The following is a 13,529-nucleotide window of genomic DNA, read 5'->3' as shown; positions in this document are numbered from 1 at the left end:
AGTGAAATACAAATGTGCCCTGGAATTCATCACTTCCCCTCTCTCTCTCCTGGCATGGAAGGCAAAAAGCCTTTCCTTCAAGATCGCTCTTTAACACAGAAAGGGGTTTAGAAGGAAAAGGAACATTAGAACAGAGTGAAACCCCAGTGAATATAAGAAATTATTACAGTCCTACAAAAGACAAACCCTCTGGAGCCCCTGATTTATATGATTTCTAGAAAAATCAAAGCCCAACCCACGGAAATCAGGCCTAAGTGCCATTTTTTAAACAAAGAAATTGTTGGTTTGTAGGCAAACTTTCCTAAGAACTTAGAAGATTGGAAACAATGTGAAATTACAAGACTTAAATTTCATCTAAAGGAGGCTATCATTTAGACACCATATATCATTTCAGATGTTACCTTATACAGAAAAGTCACACAGATTAATAGTGTCATAGTATTGAGGGGTCATGAAAGGCCATACAGTTTCAGGAGTACAATTATGGGATACAAGAGATCAGCATCTGAGATGTTCAGGGCTATACCTTAGCAGGCACAACAGGATCAATTCTAAAAATTCATTAGGTATAAATAGAATACATACACTTAGGTGTCCTGGTTTGTTGCTGTGGGAAACAGCACAGAACCATAAGGTCGGTTTGAAACACAAGGTCAGTGGTTCAAACTCACCAGCTGCTCCTTGGAAACACTATACAAAGTCGCTAAAAGTCGGAACCAACTCAATGACTTAACAAGTCTTAGCAGGAAGATGGATGTGCTGTCTCTAGTAGGGATAAGGCCAGAAGGGGCATGTGGTTCACCAGAGCTAGGAGTCTTAATCCTTCCATAGCTGTGAGAAAGGTATATAGAGATGTGTACATCATATCCAGACAGAAGAAATGATGGAATGGAAATATGTCTATGTGTGGACCGGGGTATATAGTTCAAAGGCTAAAAGTAAAACTCTAGGAACATACTGAAGATCTGTGTGTAAATGATCACTGACAGTAAAGTAACTTCTTAAGGGATAAACGCAGTACCGCTGATAGCTAGCCCAAGGATTGTTGTTGTATTATTGTAATAATACAATATACACACAGTAGTTACGATACAGGAGGAGTCCTGGTGTGGCAATATAGGATAAGCACTTAACTGCTAGCCACAAGGTCAGCAGTTCAAACCCACCACTCAATCCTTGGAATCCCTATACAGGGTCGCTATGAGTCGGAACCTACTTGACAGCTTAACAACAAGATGATACAGTGGGCTAATCCACATGACAGGTTATTATACTGGAGAAAGATCTAAACCGAAGTTTTATACCAATAACACGGGTGTTATTATTAAGTATACATGTCAGCAGAATTCTTGTTAACACCAGGTGGTGGTGGTGGTGGTGATGTGCCATGGAGTCGGTTCCGACTCACAGTGATCCAGTACAGGGTTTCCGAGGCTGTGGGTTTTACAAAATCGGTGGTAATGAGCATTGGGAAATATACTACACTCTGGGATACGGAAAGACATGCAAATCTAAGATCAACCTGGACAAGATAGCATTAACCAGGAAGTGAAAAATCCAAGGCAAACCACTCTGACATATATCTGATCCCACACCTCCCTTTAGAACTTGTCACTTTCTGACTTCTCTCGTCAATGTTTTCCTTCGGTCAAGTGGGTGAAACACTTTCCACCTCCCTGTCCCACAAAGAGACTTCTGTAAAGTAAAATATTGGCAGACACATTCGAGTTGCACTTATACGAAGTACAAACTCCTAAAAAGCATGAAGAAACACCGGCTACTGGGAGTAGGGGAAAAGGGAGGGAGCAGGATGAGATTTAAACCAAAATAATTATCGGTGGAGTGGGGCAAGAGAACAACACCCAGTCCCACCCCGGAGCTGGGCACGGGAGTCACAGACGGGGGGTACCCGGCGTCCGCCGCGGAGCCCGAGAAGGCAGAATCCACGGCTGCAGGGCCCGCGGGGGCTGCGGACGCGGGTTGCGGGGGCTGGCAAAGTCTAGGGGCGCAGGGCCGGGGACGGAAGGGGCGGCTACTGGCGAGCAGGGTATGGGGAGTCCATCACAAACCCGTTCTGAGTCCCGGCGGCCGCGGATTCCCGGCCTCTCCCGGTCGTCCGTTTCCGGGGCCCACGGATCTCGCCGCAGTTGGATGACCCGGCCCCGAGGAGGGATGGGGCCTCAACCACCTCCCCCTCCTCGGTCCCCCTTCCCTAGAGGTCACTCTCCCCTCCCACCTCATTGGCCCGGCACTTCCGGTTCCGCAAGGGCCGGTGTCTCCCGTACTCACCCCCGCCGCGGTGCCCAACAGCGCCGCCGTCGTTATCGCCGCCGCCTCCCGGCAGTGCCGTCCGGCCTCTGAGAGGCAGCGCGCGGCCCCCGCACGCTCCACGCCCGCCCTGCTCCTGCGCGCTCCCGTGCGGCGACGCTCGTCTTCGAGCCAGCGCGCGGCCGATGCCCTCAGTACCGGGTCTCGAGCCCTCCCCACGCTCCCATTGGCTCTCTCGTTCGGGCGCGCGCGACGTCTCTCGCCGGGCACGTTTCTCTCATTCATGCGGCTCGCGCCGCCGCGCCCGCCCCAACTCACTCTCCCATTCACCCAAAGCCCCCACCCCCAAGCCGCTCTGGAGCGTGCGCGCGAACCCCGACGACCGCGGCGACCTCGCGCACTGATTGGCTAGAGTAGCACAGCGGCACACGCACGCAAAAAAAAAAAAACGAGAACGCGCGCGCAGGGCCGTCGGGTTCCGCAGACGACGGGGAGTGGGTTGGCATATTGCGCAGGAGCCAGAAGTTGGAAAATGGCCTGACGAGTCTTCTCTTTTCCTGGATTACTGTTTCCTGCTCTTACTGTATCTAGGACAAAATCTAAAGAAATTTTAAAAAATTATGTCTGCGCACTGGAAGTGATCAAAAGTTAAGTAGCTACTCTCTCGAACACACCAAACCACCTCCAAGTCACTGTGGTACCGTCCAGACAGGCGTCTACCGTAGCCAATTAGCAATAGGTCCCGCCCTCTTCCTGCTTCAGTCCTTTACGCATTGGTCAACAGTTTAGCGACTTTTTTTTTTTTTTAATAGCGAAAACTTTATTAAAAACAATTTTGAGGGAGAAGTCTTGGACCCATCAGAATCCCTGTGGGTAATGGAATGGGCTGGGCCGGGCTGTGGCTCCTTACGGAAGGCAAGGCAGGGCTGAAGGAGTTCATGTGGGCGAGTCCCGAGAAGATCGCGAGCCTGAGTTCCCGCGATTTGCGCGGGTTGCAGCCTCCTTGAATGTGAGCCTCCACTACGTTCTGGATTGCTGCTTTGAGAGGCGATCGTCCACGTCCCTGATCTCACCTAACCCGAAAATACAAGCTGGAAGGAAAAGGTTCTCTGGAAATCCTGTCCAAACTTTGCCCCAGTTAAAACCATAACAATTGTAAACCCAGTAACAAAACCAAGTGTTTTCTCTTCATCCAGCCGCAGCGCTTCTGGCTGTTACATAATTGTCTTTCTACAAGGTATTCGTTCCATCAGTCACTTCCCTGAAGCCATGGTTCCTCAGCTTTAAAAAGCCGCCACAGGAGGCACTCACTCATCTCTGCCAAGAAATTTGGAAGACATCTATCTGGCGGACTGATTGGAAGAGATCCGTATTTATGCCCATTCGAAAGAGAAATAACCCAACGGAATGCAGAAATCATCAGACAATCTCTTTGATATCCCATGCAAGTAAAGCTTTACTAAAGATAATACAGAAACGGCTGCAAGCATACATTGACAGAACTCCCAGAGATTCAAACCGGATTCAGAAAAGGCCGTGGAACAAGGGATATCATTACTGATGTCCGATGGATCTTGGCTGAAAGCAGAGAATATCAAAGATGTTTACCTGTGCTTTATTGACTATGCAAAGGCTTTCGATTGTGTAGATCATGACAAGCTATGGACAACGTTGTGAAGTATGAGTATTCCTGAACACTTAATTGTGCTCATGAGGAATCTACCTGGACCAAGAGGCAGTTGTTTGAACAGAACATGGAATACTAAATGGTTTAAAATTAAGAAAGGTTGTTTTCTTTCACCATACTTATTCAACTTGTATGCTGAGCAAATAATCTGAGAAACTGGGTTCTATGAAGAAAAACATGGCATCAGGATTGGAAGAAAACTCATTAACAACCTGTGGTAATGCAGATGATACAACCTTGCTTGCTGAAAGTGAAGAGGACTTAAAACATTTACTGATGACCATCAAAGAGCACAGACTTCCTTTGGTATGGATTACATCTCAATGTAAAGAAAACAAAAATCCTCACCACTAAACATTCTTATCAACAGAGAAAAGATTTAAGTTGTCAAGGACATCATTCTTGGATCAACTATCAACTCTCACGGCAGCAGCAGTCAAGAGATCAGACGACATATTGCATTAGGCAAATCTGCTGCACAGGAACTTTTTAAAGTGTTGAAGAGCAAAGATGTCAGCTTGAGGACTAAAGTGCACCTGACCCAAGCCATGGTGTTTTCAATAATTTCACATGCATGTGAAAGCTGGACAGTGAATAAGGAAGACCTTAGAAGAAGTGATGCCTTTCAGTTATGGTGTTGGAGGAGAGTGTTGAAGGTGCCATGGGTTGCCAAAGGAACCAATAGATCTGTTTTGAACAAAATGCAGCCAGAGTTCTCCTTGGAGGCCAGGATGGCCAAACTTCGTCTCTCATACTTCGGACATATTGTCAGGAGGGACCAGTTACTGGAGAAGGATGTCATGCTTGGTAAGGTGGAGGGTCAGAGAAAAAAAGGAAGCCCCCCAAAGAGATGGATTGGCCAAGTGGCAGCATTGATGGACTCAAACGTGGCAACAGTGGTGAGGTTGGCCCAGGATCAGGCAGTGTTTCGTTCTGCTGTGCACAGGGTCGCTATGAGTCGGTACCGACTCGATGGCACCTAACAACAACAACAAGGGTTTGGAGCACATTGCTTATTGAGCTGTAATTTTGATACTTTAAATTAGGCAGCGTGGCAAAGGAGAAAAGTCAACTTTTCATTTCAAAGTCCATGTGAGCTTCTGGTTTATTCTTGCGAAGGGCTTTAGTGCACCATTTAGGTGTATAACAACATCAAGCCATGGTATTTTCAATTGCCTCATATGCATGTTTCTCTGCTATTCATACGGTTTTCAGTGACTAAATATTTGGAAGTAGTTCGTCTCCTTATTATCAATGGAGAAAAGATTGACGTTTTCTTGGAACAACCATCAACAATCAGAGAAGCAGCAGCCAAGAAATCAAACAACACATTGCAATAGGCAAATCTGCTGCACAAGACCTTTTTTTTTTTTTTGCACAAGACCTTTTTAAAGTGTTCAAGAGCAAAGATGTCAGCTTGAGGACTAAGGTATGCCTGACCCAATCCATGGTATTTTCAATAACCTCATATACATGAGAAAGTTGGACAGCGAATAAGGAAGATTGTAAAAGAATTGATGCCTTTGCGTTATGGTGTTAGAGAATATTGAAAATACTATCGGCTGCCAAAAGAACAAACAGATCTGTGTTAAAAAGAAATACAGCCAGAGTGCTCCGTGGAGGCCAGGATGGCCTGACTTCGTCTCTCATACTTCAAACGTATTATGTTGTCAGGAGGGACCAGTCAGTGGAGAAGGATATCATGTTTGGTAAGGTGGAGGGTCAAAGAAAAGAAGGAAGACACCCCCCACACACACCCCCCAGCAAGATGGGTTGGCAAAGTGGCAGAATCAAAGGGCTCAAGCGTAACAACACTTGGGAGGTTGGTCCAGGATCAGGCAGGGTTTCTTTCTGTTGTGCATAGGATCACTATGAGTCAGTACCAACTCGATGGCACCTAACAACAACATATGCATGTGAAAGTTGGACAGTGACTAAGGAAGATGTAGACTTGATGCATATGAATTATGGTGTTGAAGAACATTAAAAGTTCCATGGACTGCAAAAAGAACAAATACATCTGTGTTGGGAAAGACCCCCAAGGAATCTTACAGTTTCCAAGGCTGTCAATCTTTGTGGGAACACACAGTGGCAACAGCAGTTGGCTCAAATGTAACAGCTGGATGGCACTGGGCCTGGTACTTCTGTTATGCATAGAGTCGCTGAGTTGGAACCAACTCAACAACACCTAACAATAACAAATAAGACAAGTTAGGTTTTACAAAATGTAAGGTGCTGGGAGATACAGGAAAAGCTCTGACGATGCAGTGGTGACACCATCTGGCTGCTCATCAAAAAGTCGGAGGTTTGGAACCACCAAGTAGAAAGATCTGACCCTCTGTTTCTGTAAAAATTTAGAACCCGGGAAGCCCTACAGCGCAGTTCTACTCTGTCCCACGTAGCATCTACCCTACAGCAGTGGGCTTGGTCTAAGTGGAATACAGAACACATGTCTGTTGTTGTTTACATGAGATTTTCTACTTTCCAATTCATTTTGTTTTTTAGGGATGAAGAAAAATTTCATCTTCCTATTTTTTTCTTTTTCTTGGATTTGAAGACTTCATTTCTTAACCTCACATATCAGACCTTTCTTTTTCTACTTTGTTTCTGCAAAACAAATCTATTGCCATGGAGTTGGCTCCAACTCAGAGTGACCCTGTGCCATGTGTTAGAGAAGAACTTTGAGCAGAGCTGCTCAGTAGGACTTACTTGACTCCAATCTTTACAGACGCAGCTTGTCAGGGCTTTTGTCCATGATACTGCAGGGTGAATTGGAACCAGTTAGTGGTCAAGTGCAAGCGACTCATGCACCCAAAGACCTGCTTTCAGCTGTTGTTAATTAGGTGCCCTCCAGTGGATTTTCAACTCTAGGGGTCCCATGTGACAGACCAGAACTTCCCCATAGGGTTCTCAAGGATATAATCTTTGTCGAGTAGATTGTTGTTCAATGCTATCGAATGGGTTCCAAGTCATAGTGGCCCTGTATAGGGTTTATGAAGGATCCTGCTCCTGATCAACAAAATGGCATTGCAACTACACAAAGTGACGTGGAATAAAGTCCTGCTTAAGCTTCCTGTCTCCGGAAAGCTTAAGTCTTTATTACCCAAGAGACCCTTCCCCTGGTAGTTTCCGGTTTCAGGAAAATCTCCATAACCCCGCCCATTGGACCTTCACCAGAACTGTACACTGGGACCACAGCGCCTTAAATAACCCCAGTCTGTAAGAAACTGGCAGGTTCTTGGTCTCTCATAATTGAGTGCCCCCAGGTTTACTCTCAATAAGTCTGTCTGCTGTTGAAGCTAAGTCTCTCTCCTTGTCTCTTTATTATTTCTTAACAGTTTCCAAGGCTGTAAATCTTTGTGGGAACACGAAGCCTCATCTTTCTCCTGCAGAGCGGATGGTGGGCGCAAACCACCAACCTTGTGGTTCACAGTTGAGTGCTTATCATATCTCCAGTAGAAGCAGGTTATCAGGGCTTTTCCTGTGGAGCCACCGGGTAGGTTCGAACCACAACTTTCAGTTAGCAAATGAGTGTTTAACTGGTGTACCACCTAAAAGCCTATAAAGAGTGATGGTTAAACAATGCTCAAGGGCAATTCAACCTTCCACCACCCAACAACATATAATAAAAAAAATTCCTGTGGGATACTACAGTACTACTGGATGCCAAACTCTTAGCTGCATCAGCACCAACAGTGGCATTAATCCCAAAGTTTAGAAAAATTCCATTTCCTTGCCAGTTTTCAAGTATCTGCTATTTGCTACAAAACTTAATCTCACCTACTTTGGGCATGTAATCAGGAGGAACCAGCCCTTGAAGGACATCATGCTCAGTAGACCGCCAATGAAAAAACGAAAGACCATCAAAGAGATGGATTGATACAGTGGCAGCAGCAATGGGCTCCAATGTAGCAATGGCTGTGAGAACATTTCATTCTGTTCACCAGAGTCACTGTGTGTGGGAACCAGCTAGAAGGCACCTAACTACAGTATCATGCAAGGGAATTCCTGGAAAGGATGTTTCATAGAACATAGGCTTAAAATTGCCAGTTACTTCTGAAAAGAATTCCAGAATAAAGCCTAGCTTCTGTCAATAGGACATCCAGTCCACCAATCTTTAATTACTTTCTACGACACCAGATACTTTGTCCAGTGGGGCTTGTCTATATTTTTCCAAATCCCCTTCAGATGCATTTTCTCACACCTACAGATGGTAGTTTACTAGTAAACAAAATGACACTCTGGGGAGGGGGAGAGGATGACACTCTTGGACTTAAAGGCAATCATAGAGAAGTACCTTTGTCTGTTCAGCACCCAATCCACCAATGATAGCTTTGTTTTAAATACTTTCCTCCTGGTTTCATGAAATGTTTATTCATGTTAAATGACAGTCCCTTGTGCTCTGGACCCCATCTCCTTTTGTCCACAAAAAGATTTCACTCCTGCATTTTCTTCCTGATGTTTTCCTTTTTCGAATAATTTTAAAAAAACACAGGAAAAAATACTGTCAGGAACATACACAGCCATCACTAATCTCACTCCCTCAAGTGCAGTGGCTCCATATACTAAACACTGGATTGTGAACCACAATGTCCAAGGTTCAAGCCCACCAGCTGTTCCATGGGAGAAAGATGAGGCTTTCTGCTCCCGTAAAGATTTGAAGTCTCAGAAACCCTATACAGGGTCGCTCTGAATCAAAAGCAACTGGATGGCACTTAACTGCAAAAACTGTTGATAAAGGAGCCTTTGTAGTACAGTGGATTACAATCCAAACTGCTAATTGTAAAGTTAACCAGTCACTCCAAGGGAAAAAGATGAGGCTTTCTGCTCTCATATAAAGATTTAGAGTCTTGGGAAACCCTATATAGGGTCACTGTGATTTGGAACCAACTCATTGGCACACAGCCACCATCAGTGTTGATAAGGAGTTCTGGTAGCATAGCGGATTATGAGCTAGGTTGCTAACTGCAAGGTCAGCAGTTTGAATCTACCAGTTACTCCACTGGAGAAAAATGAGGCTTTCTGCTCTCATAAAGATTTATAGCCTGGGGAACCCCATATAGGATAGCAATGAGTCAGAATCAACTCTACAGCACGCAACTACCACCACCAGTGTTGATAATGCTGAGTCATAATCCTGTTTAAAATAAAAGCCCTCCCTTGACCATGTCACTTCCCTTACTGCCGTGCCTCTTCCTTTCTTAATAAATCTTGAGTCATCCACAGTTATTCTCTTCAACCTATTTCAACAGGGCTTTAAACTCCACTATTCCAAGATTCTGATACCGTAGTGGTTACGAATCAGGCTGCTAACATCAGGGTCAGCAGTTCGAAACTACCACCAGTTCCATGAGAGAAAGATGATGCCTTCTGCTCCTATGAAGATTTACAGCCCCGGAAACCTTGTACAGGGTCGCTATGAGTCAGAACAGACTCCACAGCACAAAACAACAACAACAATCCCAAGATTATACTCGGTTTACAGTTAACACACCAACATCCATGCTTCCAAATCTATAACCAGCTCTCCATTGCTACTTCCAGCTACTATGCTTAAGGAGCTCCAGTGGAGCAAGGGTAAAAGCATTCAGATGCTAATCAAAAGGTTAGCAGTTCAAACTCACCCATGGCTATGCAGAAGAAAACACCTAGCAATCTGTCCCCACAAAAATTACTGTCACCCCCCTCTTCCAGACTGAAACTCAAAGGGAACACACAAGCATAGGCATGTAAAGTCGCTGGCGACCACATTGGTCTACATGTGAGTGGAAGTGGGGGAAAGTCAGTAATGAAGATATGGGCTGAGTTTGATCACATTCCATAGACTCTTGTCGACCTTGAGATGAGAGAGAGAAAAAGAAGGGCTAGTTAGTTCCAAGTTTGGGGAGACTTGGAAACTCCTGAGTCCATGGACACTGACCTAGCCCCGGAGGGATAGAGCTGACAGTGAAGTGTCAAACTGATAGGAATTGGAGGGAGATGTCCAAGAATGCCAAAACTTGCAGATAGTACCCATTTGACCTAGTTTCGATGGCTTGATGACCAGAGCTCAATTAGAGGAAGATAAAGAAATTTGATCAAGAAAGCAAGGGTAAATTGCTACAATTTGATGAACTTGACCTATACTTATGGATGTAGTAGCCTAAAATACCAACCAAGAGGGAAGGAGTCTTCACATCAAGGATCAAACCTCTTCTCTCAGTACACGGTTGATAGGGACGGACATCTTAAACATTGGCTACCTAAAATGGGTGGGGGGTATCTATAAAGGCACTGAGTCCATGAACAAGGACCTAGCCATGGTGGAGGGCTAGAGCTGAGAGTGAAGCATCCAGTTGATATGAAGGGGTGGGGAGATGCAAAGAACGCCTAAACATTTGACGTAGCTTTGATGGCTTGATGACCAGAGTTTGACTTTGTTGTTGTCAGGTGCCATCGAGTCGGAACCGACTCATAGCGACCCCATGCACAGCAGAACGAAACAATGTCCGATCCTGGGCCAACCTCACTACGGCTGCCACAGTCGATGCTATCAATGATGCCACCTGGCCAATCCCATCTCGTTGGGGGTCTTCCTCTTTTTCTCTGACCCTCCATCTTACCCAGCATGACATCTTTTTCAGCAACTGTTCCCTCCTTAACAATATGAACAATATGTCCAAAGTATGAAAGACGAAGCTTGACTAGAAGAAGATAAAGAAATTTGATAAAGGAAACAAATGTTTCCTATGGGTTCCGGCTCATAGTGACCTTATGTACAACAGAATGAAGTGCTGCTTGGTCCTCTACTATTTTCAAATTCGTGTTTGGGTCCATTGTTGTAGCCGCTGTCAATCCATCTCATTGAGGGTCTTCTACTTTGTTTTGTTGTTGTTGTTTTGCTGACTCTCTACTAAGCATGATCTCCTTCTTCAGGGACTGGGCCCTCCTGATAACATGTCCAAAGTATGTGAGACAAAGTCTTGCCATCCTCACTTCTAAGGAGTATTCTGACTATACTTCCAAGACTGATTTGTTTTTGGCAGTCCATGGTATGTGCAATATTCTTTGCCAACAAACACCGTAATTCAAAGACATCAATTCTTCTCCAGTATTCATTTATTGTCCAGTTTTTGCACGTATATGAAATGACTGAAAATACCATGGCTTGGGTCAGACGTACCCTCAGTCCGTCAGAGTGACATTGCTGCTCTTTAATACTTTTAAAGAGGTCTTTTGCAGCAGATTTGCCCAATGGAATGCACCATTTGATTTCTTGATGGCTGCTTCCATGAGTGTGAATTATGGATCCAAGCAAACTGAAATGTTTGACAACTTCAGTATTTTCTCTGTTTATATCATGATGTTGCATATTGGTCTAGTTGTGAGGACTTCTGTTTTCTTTACATTGAGTTGTAATCCATACTGAAGGTTGTAGTCTTTGATCTTCAAAAGCAAGCACTTCAAGTCCTCTTTGTTTTCAGCAAGCAAGATTGTGTCACCTGCATACCACAGATTGTTAATGAATCTTCTTCCAAACCTGATGCTGCATTCTTCTTCATAGTACCCAGCTTCTCAGATTATTTGCTTAGTTTACAAAGTGAATAAGTATTATAAAAGGATATAACCCTGACACAAACCTTTCCTGATTTTAAATCATGCAGTATCCCCTTGTTCTGTTCAAATGAACACATCTTGGTCTATGTACAGGTTCCGCATGAGTACAATTAGGTATTCTGGAATTCCCATTTTTCACAGTAGTATCCATCACTTGTTATGATCCACAAAAGTCGAACGCTTTTGCATAGTCAATAAAACACAAGTAAACATCTTTCTGGTATTATCTGGTATTACCCATCTGATGTCAGCAATGATATCCCTCATTCCACATCTTCTTCTGAATCTGGCTTGAATTTCTGGCAATTCCTTGTTGTTTTACTGCTACAACTGTTTTTGAGTTATCTTCAGGAAATTTTACTTACATGTGATATTAGTGATACTGTTTGATAATTTCCACATTCTGTTGGATCACCTCTCTTTGGAATGGACACAAATATGGGTTTCTTTCAGTCGGCTACATAGGTAACGATCTTCCAAACTTCTTGGCATAGACAATGAACACTTCCAGCATTGCATCCATCTGTTGAAACATTGCAATCCCGTCATTTACTGGAACCTTGTGTTTTGCCTTCATAGAAGCTTGGACTTCTTCCTTCAATTCCATCAGTTCTTAATCATATTCTACCTCCTCAAATGGTTGAACATTGACCGATTCTTTGGTAAACTGCTTTTGTATTCCTTCCTTCTTTTGATGCTTCATGTATTGTTTCATATTTTGCTCATAGAATCCTTAAACATTGCTTGTTCTTCTCGTTTGGGTTTCTAGCTCCAGGTCTTTGCATATTTCAGTATAATACTTTGTCTTCTAGAGCTGCCCTTTGAAATCTTCTCTTCAGCTTTTTTACATAATTTCTTCCATTCACTTTAGCTTGTCTACATTCAAAACAGATCAGTCTCTTCTGACATCTATTTTTGTCTTTCCTCTTTTCCCTTTTTTAAAATAATCTTTTGCTTTCTTCATGTTTGATGTCATCCCACAGCCTGTCTTGTCTTCAGTCATTGGTGTTCTATGCATCAAATCTATTCTTGAGATAATCTCTAAATTCAAGGCTATACTTTGGCTCTCAGGATTTTTAAATTTTCTTCAGCTTGACCTTGAGCTTGCATATGAGCAATTGATAGCCTGTCCCACAGTCAGCCTCTGGCCTTGTTTTGGCTAATGATACTGAGCTTCTCCATTGTCTTTCTACAGATGTAGTCAGTTTTATTGCGTATACCATTAGGCAAGGTCCCCTTGTAGGCCACCATTTATGTTTTGTTTCCAATAAATAGGTCTTTGGTCTTGCAAAATTCATGTGATCTCCAGTGTTATTTCTATTACCAAGGCCATTATTTTCCAATTACTGGCCATTCTTTGTTTCCAGCTTCATATTCCAATCACTAGTAATTATCAATGCATCTTGATTGCATGTCTAATCAATTTCAGACTGCAGATATTGGTAAAAATCTTTAGTTTCTTTATCTTTGGCATGAGTGGTTGGTGCATAAATTTGAATAGTAGTCATATTAACTGGCCTTTCTTCTAGACATATGGCTATGATCCTATCACTGACAGTATTGTACTTCAGGATAGATCTTGAAATGTTCTTTTTGGTGGTGACTATGATGCCGTTCTTCAATTTGTCATTCCTGGCATAGTAGACCATATTGTCCAATTCAATATGGCCAATATCAGTTCATTTCAGCTCACTGAACCCAAAACCATCTACTATCGAGTTGATTTTGACATATAGCAACCCTATTGGAAAGGAGAACTATTCTTTAAGGGTCTCTTTAAGACTTCTGTAAGTCTTTATGGGAGCAGCCAGCCTCATCTTTCTTTCAAGTAGCTGGTGAGCTTGAACCACCTACTGACCTTGCAGTTAGCACGTAACCCACTGAGCCACAAGGGCTCCTTTCCCACTTACTGTTGTTAAGTGTCATCGAGTTGATTCCGACCCATAGCGACCCTGTATAGGGTTTCCAAGGAGTAGCT

The sequence above is a fragment of the Chrysochloris asiatica genome, unplaced genomic scaffold, assembly GCF_000296735.1.
Source record: "Chrysochloris asiatica unplaced genomic scaffold, ChrAsi1.0 scaffold00339, whole genome shotgun sequence".
NCBI lineage: Eukaryota > Metazoa > Chordata > Mammalia > Afrosoricida > Chrysochloridae > Chrysochloris > Chrysochloris asiatica.
This window is presented reverse-complemented; position numbering follows the sequence as displayed.